General features: G+C 34.3%; 1 protein-coding gene across 1 annotated transcript in view; it reads left to right on the top strand.

Moving 5' to 3' along the window:
* The window catches only part of GPR158 (G protein-coupled receptor 158), a 331,787-nt gene that overhangs the window by 153,270 nt on the left and 165,292 nt on the right, over positions 1 to 13,225 (top strand). The window lies entirely within an intron of this gene.

Below are 13,225 nucleotides of genomic sequence, written 5' to 3'. Positions count from 1 at the left end.
AAGCTCACGAGACGTTATTATTACTATTATACCTTGTAATATCTATTTTAGATTTACCCACATATTTACTTTACATTGCTGTTCATTCTGTCCTGCATTTTTGTGCTTCTGTCTGGCATAATTTTCCTTTTGCTTGAAAATTCCTTTGGCATTTCTTTTGTCATAGGTCTGGCGATAAGGTATTTTTTTTTCAGGTTTTGTTTGACTTGAAATACCTTTATGTATTTCACATTTGAAGGGATATTTTCTCTTGGGAAACAATTCTAGGGTTTTCCCTTCTTTTAGCACTTTAATGATGTCGTTCCATTATTTTCTGGTTTCTTTTATTTCTGTTTTGAAGACAGTTGTCAAACTTGTTGCTACTTATTTGTAAGTATGACCTTTTTTTTTCCTCTGGCTATTTTAAGATTTTTTTGTGTGTTTGGTTTTCTGGTTAGACTATGATGTGTGTTTATCTACTTTGGGATGTATAGCTAGATATATTTTATCTAATATTGCTTCTGTCCTCTCCCTTTATATGACTCTATAAGTACAAGTATATTAGATCCCTTTTCTATGATTCGTTATGTCCTTTGTGTTCTTTTGTATATTTCTATTCAATTTAGTTTTCAAGCTTCAGACTGGACATTTTTTGCTAATCTGTCTTCTCTTTGGCTTACCCTGGCTTCTCTGGTATCCTGTCTTGGTTTTGTTAGTTCTGGAATATTCCAGAATATTTTATTGGTTTTCTAAAAATTAGATTCCAATTTTTCTAAAAGTTGTCCTCCGCTTTCTTGGACACGTTGATTATAGTTATTTAAAAATCTATCAATAGCTTGAGTGTCTGGTCATTTGTCGATCTGTTTATATTGTGTTTATTTCTTAGTGTTTGATAATTTAAGAGTGAATGCCACACATAGTTTTGTTGTAGTGGTTCTGGATGCATTACCTTCTTCCAGAGAGGTTTTACCCTGTCTCTGATAAGTAACTAGATAGAGACAGATCATCTTAATCTAACCAGTACTTGATCTGTCCCACAGCTGGACAGAAGTCAATGAAAGTCTCAAACTGCTCCTTATTTACTCTTACTTCTAGGATATAGCACTGGGGAGCTCACTGAGATGTTTACTAGGGCCCTTCATCCTCGGAAATTCCGAAACTCCAATTTAGGAATGTAACATTGCGATACTACCAGAAACTCAACCCTGTTTCTCTTTAGCATCTGCTTTGCTTCTTTGATTTTCACCGCAGACAGCTTAAGAATTCAACAACAAATTTTGAGTCTCAGTCTTATTTGTTTGTTACTTCATTCTGTCTGGGATTTTGTCCTTAAGGCTTGAGTGTTTTTGAAGTGCTCAAATTGATTTTTTTTCTCCTCTGGACTGTAAGATTACCAAAACTTTGCAGGCTTCTCTACTTCTTACCAGCTTCCATTTGTCTGGATCCTCAGTCTTTCCCCAATGCCTCATATCATCAAATACTCAGTTTAATACGTAAATAAAGAATATAGTATATCTGTGCATTTTTCTTCTTTCTGTGATCTTGGCTTCTCAATTTTGGCTCCATTGGCAGCTTTCTGATGCCTCTTCATAGGTAAGTAGGTGAGTTCAGTCATTTGTTTGTTCCTTCATTCCTTTGTTTCTTTCTTCCTTCCTTCCATTTTATCCAGATATTCTAATTGTTTTTGGTGAAAACTTCATCCTGCTATAAAATAATGTATCACAGCCAGAAACTAAAGTCAGTTTCTTCCTTCCCTCATTTCAGTAATAGATTGTTACCATTACCTAAGAAGCCCCTGTATTCTCCTCTGTCATCCTATACCCATCTGCCCCCCCAAAAGGTAACCATTATCCTGAAATTTATGTTATCATTTCGATTCTTTATCGTTTCACGTATGTATATATGCTAAAATAGTACTTTATAAAAATTTTACATTTTTGAATTTTATAAAGTTGAAATCATATTATATATTCTTTCATTGATTTCTGTTCTTAGTACAGCAATTTGTATTTTAACAAACAATTGATACCAGAAAAATGTGTGAAGATGGACTACTCAAAAACAAATATATGTGAAGCCCTTTAGCTGTGAACATGGTAGAGCACCATACAGCAACTTTGATTTTACTTTTCTACCTGTGGGTGGTAAGCTCTCTGAGAACTAGACCATGATTTTGTTCCTCTCTATTGCTGTAGCAAAGAGCACACAATGGGGCTCAGTAAGTAAGAGCTAAATTAAGTCAGTAATGAGAAGGAAGTCCCCATTGCTTATGATCTGTGACCACAGGAAGCACAGGGTGTCAAAGGCAGAACATAGTGAATTTGTGGTTTAGTGGGGGGCATTGTTTTATTTTTTTTAAAGTGTTGAGCATATTAAGAACTTACCTTTATCGAGCGTTTGGGACTTTTTTCTGTAAGAAGGTCTAGAAAAATTGGCTTGCTCACTCAATGAGATACAATCCTAACGTTTTCCTGAGTCAGTTTCAACCTCCCGCAAAGCATCTTGCTGTGTGTCAGTACTTGTAATGTGTCTGCTCCAGATGCTGCATTGGCATCCTTAGCCCTGTGTTGTGAGAGAGGGCTCCACTGAATATAACAAGAACGTTTCAAAAATTAATAATAGAAAACAGTTTCTTTTTTCATTTTAACTATATCATAAAAGAAAACATCCTTCCACCCCCAACCCTGCTCCAGTCCATCAAGCTTTTTAAACCATGTTATCTGGCAGCTAATGAATAATAGAGACAAAATGTAGTTCTTTTTCTCCCTGGTGAAATACTGCACTATGTGTTATTCATGAGTTCTTGTTTTCCTGGAAGATTGTTTGATGAAATATGTGGGTGATGTGTACCCTATCATTGCCTGGGGGCCTTTTAGATTTCCTCTGTTTCAGTGTTTTCCTTTTGTTTTAATAAACTGCTGATAGTTGTGGAGAAGTCACTGGATGTTAGGATAATTAACCTGTTTTAATACCAAGTCCCCCCAAACCCACTCGCAAATTACCAGATTCAACATTTTACAGTATTTCTTCACAAGTTTCATTGAAGGAGTAAAATAAAAATAAAGGTTGCTTGCTTTTTAAAATAATGTAGACGCCCCAGTTGCTACTTCGTCTTTCCGGTGTCAGGCCTTTCACTTTTCTCTATGCCTTTGTGGTGTTGCAATCTGCTTTTTGAATAAGGCTCAGTAAATTCATTATAGTAGGAAATGCTTTCTGGAATTAGATACATCTTCTGTCAAAGCAGAGTGGAACTGTGTTTTGGCCACCAGAGAGAAAGAAGTGACGATCTGGACTGCCGTGAACTCCCTGGTTTCCATTGCTTTGCTTGCTGAGTTTAGTTTGGGACTAAGCATCTGTGAACTGGCCTCCTGATTCTCCTTTGACCCAGAGGGCTTCTATTTTCAGGAATTCAGGTAGAGAAGAGTTACTCTACTTATATGATCTGAAATGAAGATTTGTTTTCTAAGATCTGAGCTTGGGAACTCTGCTTTGGGAAGGGAGAGGCTTATTTTTTAAATTTGAAACAGGTGTAAGAATTAACCACATTTCTTAAAATACATTTCATATATGCATTTAAAAATTAATAACTTTCACATACCCGAAGGCTAATGATCCAGCAAACTGATCCATTTGGAATATTGCTTAAAAACAAGAAGAATGGAAAAATAAAGTTCTTGAAACAAAGTAGATTCCAAAGTGACCAGACAGTAGCATCCACTCCTGTGTATGGGAGAGTAGTTATTACTCTCTTTGGAGCCAGACTCCTGGGATTGAATTCTGGCTCTGCCAGTTAAAGCTTTGGGCAAGTTACCTTAGCAGTCTATGCCTTAATTTTCTCATCTTTAAGATGGAGATAATGATAAAATTGATGTAGGATTAAATGTGTTAATACTTACAGATTGCTTAGAACAGGACCTGGCATAGACCAAACACTCAGTAAACATGAACTATTTACTATTATGTTATTTACTCTTACTTTGTTATGTATTATCTCATGTACTCTTGCTTTGTATGTTTGGTGATCTAGTTTCCATGTATACAGGCAATTATAACCATAATATAGGAGAGAAAAGACATGTCTAGAAGTAACTATTTTACAATTAAAATATGATAACAAAATAAAGAAGGAAAAAGAAAACATAAAAAGTAAATAAAAGAAAGAAAACAGTACAGCAGTCTGGGCTATTTGGTATATGAGAAAATAGCCATAAACTTTTAATAGCTCCAGAGGGCATTAGTGTATTTCAGCATAGTTCAGTACCTATTGTTCAAAGTAATGATTCTGACTCCTGAAGAAAATGTTAAATTCTGTTTATGGTGTTCAGTTCAGAGAAGCCAGAAAGTGTTTCACATTTTAGGAAGATTCCAAAACAAAGTAAAAAAAAAAAAAAAAAAAGAAAAGTATTTAAAGGTTTCTAGAGGATTTTGAATTGTATAAATTTTATTGTATTTGCATCTTTTGCCTACTTCTTTCAGTTAAATTAGTTTTTCTTCAGAATGACATGTAAATGTGATCCTTGGGCACAAGCATTGTTTCCATTAACTGCCAAAAAAGACTTCCCCTGTACGTATCTAATTTTAGCCTTCATTTTTAGCCATTTCACTGCTCAGTAGTACCTCTATACAAAATCTTCATGACTGTCAAGCTGGCCAGGTTTTGCTCTGCAATTATGTTTTACCAGGAGTTGAGATGGATTATATGTCATGCCAGTTATGTGTTGCAATATGACCTGTAGTCTTTACATACATATTGTTGAGGGAGAAAGACTATTTTGCTCTAAACTCTTTTTTTCAGAAATTTTTAATTGTGGTAAAAATATGTAACGTAAAGTTTACCATCTTAATCATTTTTAAGTGTACAGTTCAGTAGTATAAATTATATTCACATTGTTGTGGAACAGATCTCTAGAACTTTTTCATCTTACAAAATTGAAACTCTATGCCCATTAAACAATTTCTCATTTCCCTCTGGCCCTAGTCCCTGGCAACCACCATTCCACTTTAGTTTTCTGTGAGTTTAATTACTTTAGATACCATATATAAGAGGAATTATACAGTATATGTGTTTTTTGTGACTGGCTTATTTCAATGAGAATAAAGTGCTCAAGGTTCATTCATGTTGTAGCATGTGACAGGATTTTCTTCTTTTTTAAGACTAAATAGTAATTCCATTGTATTTTCTTTACTTATTCTTATTTTCTTTACATTTTCTTTACTTATCCATTGATGAACATTTGAGCTACTTCCACCTCTTGGCTGTTGTGAATAATGCTGCAGCGAACATGGGTGTGCACATATCTTTTCAAGACTCTGCTTTCAATTCTTTTAGATATACACCCAGAAGTGAGATTTTTGGATCATCTGGCAGTTCTTTTTTGGTTATTGAGTTCTATATATCAACCCCTTATTGGATATATGATTTGCAAATATCTTCTCCCATTTAGTAGGTTGCCTTTTCATTTTGATGATGGTTTCCTTCTCTGTACAGAATCCTTTTAGTTTGATGTAGATTCATTTGTTTATTTTTGCTTTTGTTTCCCTTGCCTTTGGAGTCAGATCCACGAAAACGTCGTAGATGTCAAGGAGATTACCATCTATGTTTTATTTTAGGAGTTTCATGATTTCAGGTCTTACATTCAATTTTTTAATTCATTTTGAGTTAATTTTTGTATATGGTGTGAGATAGTGGTCCAATTTCATTCTTTTGCATGGTAGCAGTCCAGTTTTCCCAACACCATTTATTGAAGACAGTATTCTTTCCCCATTGTACCTTCTTGCCTTCTTTGTCATAAATTAATTGACCATATATGTGTGGGTTTATGTCTTGGCTCTCTTTTCTGTTCCATTGATCTATGTGTCTGTTTTTATGTCAATACTATACTGTTTTTTAAAATTAATTTTTATTGGAATATAGTTGCTTTACAATGTTGTGTTAGTTTCTACTGTACAGCAAAGTGAATACCATACTGTTTTGATTACTATAGCTTTGTAGTATAGTTTGAAATCAAGGAGCATGATGACCTCCAGCTTTGTTCTTTCTCAAGATTGCTTTGGTTATTTGGGGACTTTTGAGTTTCCATGCCAATTTTATAACTAGTTCTAATTCTGTGAAAAATGCCTTTGGAATTTTGATAGGGATTACATTGAATCTGTAGATTGCTTTGGGTAGTATGGACATTTTACCAATATTTAGTCTTCCACTCCATGAGCATGCACTGTCTTTCCATTTATTTGTGTCTTCCTCAGTTTCTTTCATTAGTGCTTTATAGTTTTCAGTGTACATCCTTAGTTAAATTTATCCCTAGGTATTTTATTCCTTTGATGTGATTGTTAAATAGGATTGTTTTATTGATTTTGCTCTATGATAGATCATTATTAGTGTATAGAAATGCAACAGATTTTTGTATATTAACTGAATTATCAACTGCATCAACTGATAAGCATTTATTAGTTTAACAGTTTTTTGGAGGGGTGTTTAGGGTTTTCTGTATATAATATCATGTTATCTGCAAATAGTGATAGTTTTACTATTTCCTTTCCTATTTTGATGCCTTTTATTCATTTTTCTTACCTAATTGCTGTGGCTGGAACTTTCAATACTGTGTTGATTAACAGTGGGGCGAGTGGGTATCCTGCCTTGTTCCTGATTTTAGAAGAAAAGCTTTCAGCTTTTCACCATTGAGTGTGCTGTTAGCTGTGTGTTTGTCATTTGTCATATGTGATCTGTATTATGTTGAGGTATGTTCCTTCTACACCCATTTCGTTGACAGTTTTTTTTTTATCATAAATGCATGTTGAATTTTGTCAAATGCATTTTCTGCATTTATTGAGATGATCATATGATTTTTATCTTTCATTTTGTTAATGTGGTGAATCATGTTGATTGATTTGCAGATGTTGAACCATTCTTGCATCTGTGGAATCAATTCCACTGATCATGGTTTGTGATCCTTTTAATGTATTATTGCATTTGGTTTGCTAATATTTTTTGAGGATATTTGGGTGTATGTTCATCAGGGATATTGGCCTGTGATTTTCTTTTTTTAACGTTATCCTTGTCTGGTTTAGGTATCAGTGTAATTCTGACCTAATGAAATGAGTTTGGGAGTGTTCCCTCCTCTCCAGTTTTTTGGATAGGTATTAGATCTTCTTTGAAAGTTTGGTAAAGTTCACCAGTGAAGTTATCTTATCCTGTACTTTTGTTTGTTGGGAGGTTTTTGATTACTGATTCAATCTCCTTGCTATTTATCAGTCTCTGCTGCCATCTTGGACCCCCTTTTGTCTGGATGTCATTTCCTTTTTATGTCTTCTTTCATTTCTTTCAGCAATGTTTCATGGTTTTCAGTTTATAAGTCTTTCACCTCCTTGGTTAAATTTGTTCCTAACTATTTTATTCTTTTTGAAGCTATTGTAAATGGGATTGTTTTTTAAAATTTCCTTCTGGATTGTTCATTGTTAGTGTATAAACACTCAACCAATTTTGTATGTTGATTTTGTATCTTGGAATGTAGCTGAATATGTTTATTAGTTCTAAAAGTTTATTTGTGGCAGGCAGTGGGGATCTTTAGGGTTTTCTACATATGAGATAATGTCATCTGCAAACAAAGGTAATTGTACTTCTTCCTTTTCTTTTGGATGCCTTTTATTTCTTTTTCTTGCCTAATTGCTCTGGCTAGGACTTCCAGTACTATGTTGAATAGAAGTGGTAATAGTGGGCATCCTTGCCTTGTTCCTGATCTTAAAGAAAAGCTTTCAGCTTTTCACCATTGGGCATGATGTTGGTTGTAGGCTTATCATATATGACTATTATTATGTTGAGATGGTTTCCTTCTATTCCTAATTTGTTGAGGTTTTTATCATTAAAAGGTATTGAATTTTATCAAATGCTTTTTCTGCATTAATTGAAATGATCATATAGTTTTTGTCCTTAATTCTATGGATGTGGTATAGTACATTGACTGATTTTTGTAACATGAACCTCCTTGTATCCCAAGAATAAACCCCACTTTGTCATGGTGTATAGTCCTTTTAATGTGTTGTTGAATATGGTTTGCTAGTATTTTGTTGAAGATTTTCACAACAATATTAATCAGGATTATTGGTCTGCAGTTTTCTTTTCTTGTAGTATCTTTGTCTGGCTTTGATATCAGGGTAATTCTGGCCTCATAAAATAAGTTAGGAACTGTTCTCTCTCAATTTTTGGAAGAGTTTGAGGAATACTGGTCTTAATTATTTTTTAAATGTTTGTCTGTTGAGGCCATCTGGCCTTGGGCTTTTCTCTGTTAGGAGGTTTTTGATTACTGATTCAGTCTCCCTGCTAGTTATAGGTCTGTACATAATTTTTATTTCTTCATGACTCAGACTTGGTAGGTTTTATACTTCTAGCAATCTATCCATTTTTCTCTAAACTCTTAACCAACATCTCTTCCCATTTGGATCTGGATTACTCCTAGGAACCTAACTTTGATTGTGGGCTCTCAAGATCTCTCCTTAGGAAGTCTCTGCTGATGGCTTGGTAAGGTTCATCAAAGAAGGCATCCAATCTTTTGAGCACCTACCTCACTCACAAGGGTGCCTTAACTCTTAATATGAAGAGTTTAATTTTTATCAAAGGCTCTCATGGAAGAGCTACCCTTATGGAAGAAGAAGTGCTGCTTTTTCCATTTCCACCCTTTTGGACTTTTGTGAAGATAAAGTAGAAAGATTTAGATTTGAGTATGTAAAATAAAGATCTTTAATATCTAAAATGAACATGTTAAATGAATGTTATGGTAAAATTCTGAAGATTTTTTTCTCCTGTATCTAGTGAGGATCTATGTTTATATTCTAAATCCCTAAGGAGAAAAAAATATAAAAAGCAGTTACTCAGTCCAATTACAGTAAACATAGGTTAAGTAGTCACCATACTTATGGAGATTAAAAAAGAAATTAGCTAGACTAATAAACTAATTGCCTCATCTTGAAAATGTGTAAGTTTGGTTGGGAGGTGGCCAAATTGGAGTAGCTACAGAATGGTGGTGGTGGATGGAACACAAAAGTATGGCAAGTTGAGTGCAAAATTACAATCATTAATAGAAAAATAATCTAAGATCACTTGTACACTCCAAGACAAGTGTGTGTAAGCAACAGCACATTCGGTTACACACAGAGTGTGTGTAGCGGAATGATATTCTTTTTTTTTTTTTTTCCTCCACTGTAACAGATGATATTCTTTTATTGAATTTAACTGGTTGAACATTTTAAAAATTTTCTTTAAGGATGTAAGATAATTTAAGACTAGAACAAAGCGTTTGAGGTAACTAATAATTCATATTGCAGTGTTTCCCATAATAAAATTAGGAAGCATTTTTTTTTTTAAGTTCAGGGGACTTTATATTTGGTGATGTTTATCTAATCAGCTAATTATCTAATCAAAATCTATTGATGTTTATCTAATCAATAGATTTTTTAAAAAACTTCATTTTCTTTCAGCTCTATAGTTAGCTTATATTAAAGAGATACTCTTATTCCAATAAACTTTCAGATCTGCCGTAAACATTTAAAATTCTCAACTGAGTCACTGTTGCAGTGCCAAGTCACATTACCAGGGAATTAGTGCTGATTAAATGAATAGCATTAACCTTCAAATTCCAGTGAAGCAGAATATTTAAAGTGCACTGCTATATTCTTAGTATCTAAGACTTAGTTTGCTTGGATATATCTTGGCTGGATGAATGTTTAATAAATGTAACTCATAAGAAATTCCATGTTATGCACTTAGTGTCACAATCTAGTTAATTAAATAATGATACCTCACTGAATTGCTCTTCTCAGTGTCCTTTGCTTCTTCCTTTCTGCCTAACCTTTTAGCCTTGGAGTGTCCTGAGTCTCATCCCTTTGGATCTATTAACTTCACTGCCTACAGGCACTCCCTTAGTGATCTAGTCTTATCTGATCTCATGGCTTTGTCTATCGTCTTTATGCAAATGAATCCCAAATTACAGAGCCCAGACATCTCTCCCAAACTCCATACTACTTTATCAGACTACTTATTTGATATCAGGAATTAAATTTCAAATAGAAGCTTCACACTTAACATTTGCAAAACTGAACTTGTGTTCTCTTCTCCAAATCAACTCCACCTGCAGCCTTTCCCAGATCCTTGATGGCAACTGCATTCTTAAGGTTGCTCAGGCCAAAAACCTGGGAGTTATCCTTTATTCTTCTCTTCCTCTTATACTCCGTATTTCACCTATTAGGACATCTTGGTAGTTCTGCTTTCTTCAGAGTGTTCCTGAATCTAATTGAATGATTGTTCTTACAAGTTAAAAAAAATAAGTCTCAGAGAAGTTAAGAGAACAGCCCCAAATTCACATAACTAGTAAGTCAGAATTCAAGCATATGTTTTCTGACTGACCACAAACAATATGATCTCTTATAATACTAGTGCTTCTCCAAAGTAAGTGTTATAATTGCCTTTTTATTTATACAATTCAGAAATAGGATCTGACCCACTATATATCACTAGACCTTTATAAGTAGGATGTGTTATTTCATTTAGGTCCTGGAGGAATTCTCTACACATACAATAGTTCTTTCATAACTACTTGCCCACCCAGTTGAATTGACTGGTACTTATTTGTCCTTGTATTTTGCTCTGGGTCAAGAACTGTGTTTTCAATTGCAAGACATAATTGGATATGAGTGTGTTGGGTGAAAAAAAAAAGGGTATTAATGAAATAAAATATTCAAGGTCTTTTAGAAAGCTCTTTTTCAAAGATTTTCTTGCTATAACCTATGAATTTAGAGCATGTATTAGCTCTTGCTACCTTACATATAAATACTTTATTGTTTGCTGGAATTTTCATGATATGTAATTTTGATCTTATTACTAATCATTAAAGCTTAGATTGAGGGATTATTATTTAGATAATTTAGAATTTTCTCTCAAGGGCCTCTGTATCAGAGGGTCACTATTTATAACTTTCAAATTCGCTAAATTCTAAGCTCCTCTAATAGGTTATAATGGCAAAAAGGTAAAGTGTTGGGATCTTGGTAGAGAGCTATCAAAAAAGAAATTTCAGTGTTGATCAAATTCTTGAAACACCCTGTTTTACTGATAAACTGTATTTTAATGGAAGTTATTCCATGCTTATGCAATTGAATGTAGCAGAAATGAAGTATGTATAGTACTGGCACAAAAACAGAAATATAGACCAATGGAACAGGATAGAAAGCCCAGAGATAAACCCACGCACATATGGTCACCTTATCTTTGATAAAGGAGGCAAGAATATACAATGGAGAAAAGAGAGCCTCTTCAATAAGTGGTGCTGGGAAAACTGGACAGCTACATGTAAAAGAATGAAATTCAAACACTCCCTAACACCATACACAAAAATAAACTCAAAATGGATTAAAGACCTAAATGTAAGGCCAGACACTATAAAACTCTTAGAGGAAAACATAGGCAGAACACTCTATGACATAAATCACAGCAAGATCCTTTTTGCCCCACCTCCTAGAGAAACGGAAGTAAAAACAAAAATAAACAAATGGGACCTAATGCAACTTAAAAGCTTTTGCAAAGGAAACCATAAACAACATGAAAAGACAACTCTCAGAATGGGAGAAAATATTTGCAAACGAAGCAACTGACAAAGGATTAACCTCCAAAATTTACAAGCAGCTCATACAACTCAATATCAAAAAAACGAAAAACCCAATCCAAAAATGGACAGAAGACCTAAATAGACATTTCTCCAAAGAAGATATACAGATTGCCAACAAACACATGAAAGGATGCTCAACATCACTAATCATTAGAGAAATGCAAATCAAAACTACAATGAGGTATCACCTCACACCAGTCAGAATGGCCATCATCATCAAAAAATCTACAAACAATAAATGCTGGAGAGGATGTGGAGAAAAGGGAACCCTCTTGCACTGTTGGTGAGAATGTAAGTTGATACAGCCACTATGGAGAACAGTATGGAGGTTCCCTAAAAAACTGAAAATAGAACTACAATATGACCCAGCAATTGAGTCAATTGAGAAAACCATAATTCAGAAAGAGTCATGTCCCACAATGTTCATTGCAGCTCTATTTACAATAGCCAGGACATGGAAACAACCTAAGTGTCCATCGACAGATGAATGGATAAAGAAGATGTGGCACATATATACAACGGAATATTACTCCGCCATAAAACGAAACGAAATTGAGTTATTTGTAGTGAGGTGGATGGACCTCGAGTCTGTTATACAGAGTGAAGTAAGTCAGAAAGAGAAAAGCAAATACCGTATGCTAACACATATATATGGAATCTAAAAGAAAAAAAAAAGGTTCTGAAGAACCTAGGAGCAGGACAGGAATAAACACGCAGACGTAGAGAATGGACTTGAGGACACGGGAGGGGGAAGGGTAAACTGGAACGAAGTGAGAGAGTGGCATAGACTTATAAATACTACTACATGTAAAATAGATAGCTAGTGGGAAGCAGCCGCATAGCACAGGGAGAGCAGCTCGGTGCTTTGTGACCACCTAGAGGGGTGGGATAGGGAGGGTGGGAGGGAGACACGAGGGAGGAGATATGGGGATATATGTATATGTATAGCTGATTCACTTTGTTATAAAGCAGAAACTAACACACCATTGTAAAGCAATTATACTCCAATAAAGTTGTTTAAAAAAAAAATGAAGTATGTTAAACTGAATTTTGCTAGGGTTCAGTGATATTCTTGAAAGAAGCCAATATTAAGCTTTTGGGATGTCCATCATGTCTGTTGGTGTGATATATTTGGAAAGCCAATCATTATTTTTCTTCATGTTTATGTACATGTAGAACATTTATCTATGAAACAGATTTTAGGTAAAGAGCACTTCAGATCATTAATTTATCTTTTTTTCCTCTTCTAAATTACACTTTAAAGTTTACTTGTTTTGTTATTCCATCAATTTGTATTTTTTAATCCAAGGATGAAATTTGATGAATATTTAATTCTTAAAGGCAATTTCTACATCTTAAATTCTATGTATCTGTCTGTCCATTTACCTACCTACCTTTGCTTTGGTGGAAATATTTAGCATGGAATCACTTTTTAAAATATTTTTATAGGCTTAAGAAATATCTCTTAAGGCAATAAGATGATATGTGAGGCATTAAAAAAAACTACAATTACTTCCTATGGCAACTGAATGAGTTAAAGATGTATGGCAACTGCAGCTGTAATGGCATATATTTAGAAAGAAAACTACTTCTAA

Source organism: Eubalaena glacialis, chromosome 2, assembly GCF_028564815.1.
Source record: "Eubalaena glacialis isolate mEubGla1 chromosome 2, mEubGla1.1.hap2.+ XY, whole genome shotgun sequence".
NCBI classification, from domain to species: Eukaryota; Metazoa; Chordata; class Mammalia; order Artiodactyla; family Balaenidae; genus Eubalaena; species Eubalaena glacialis.
The sequence above is the reverse complement of the archived record's forward strand: the minus strand, read 5'-3'. Positions and strand labels throughout refer to the sequence as shown.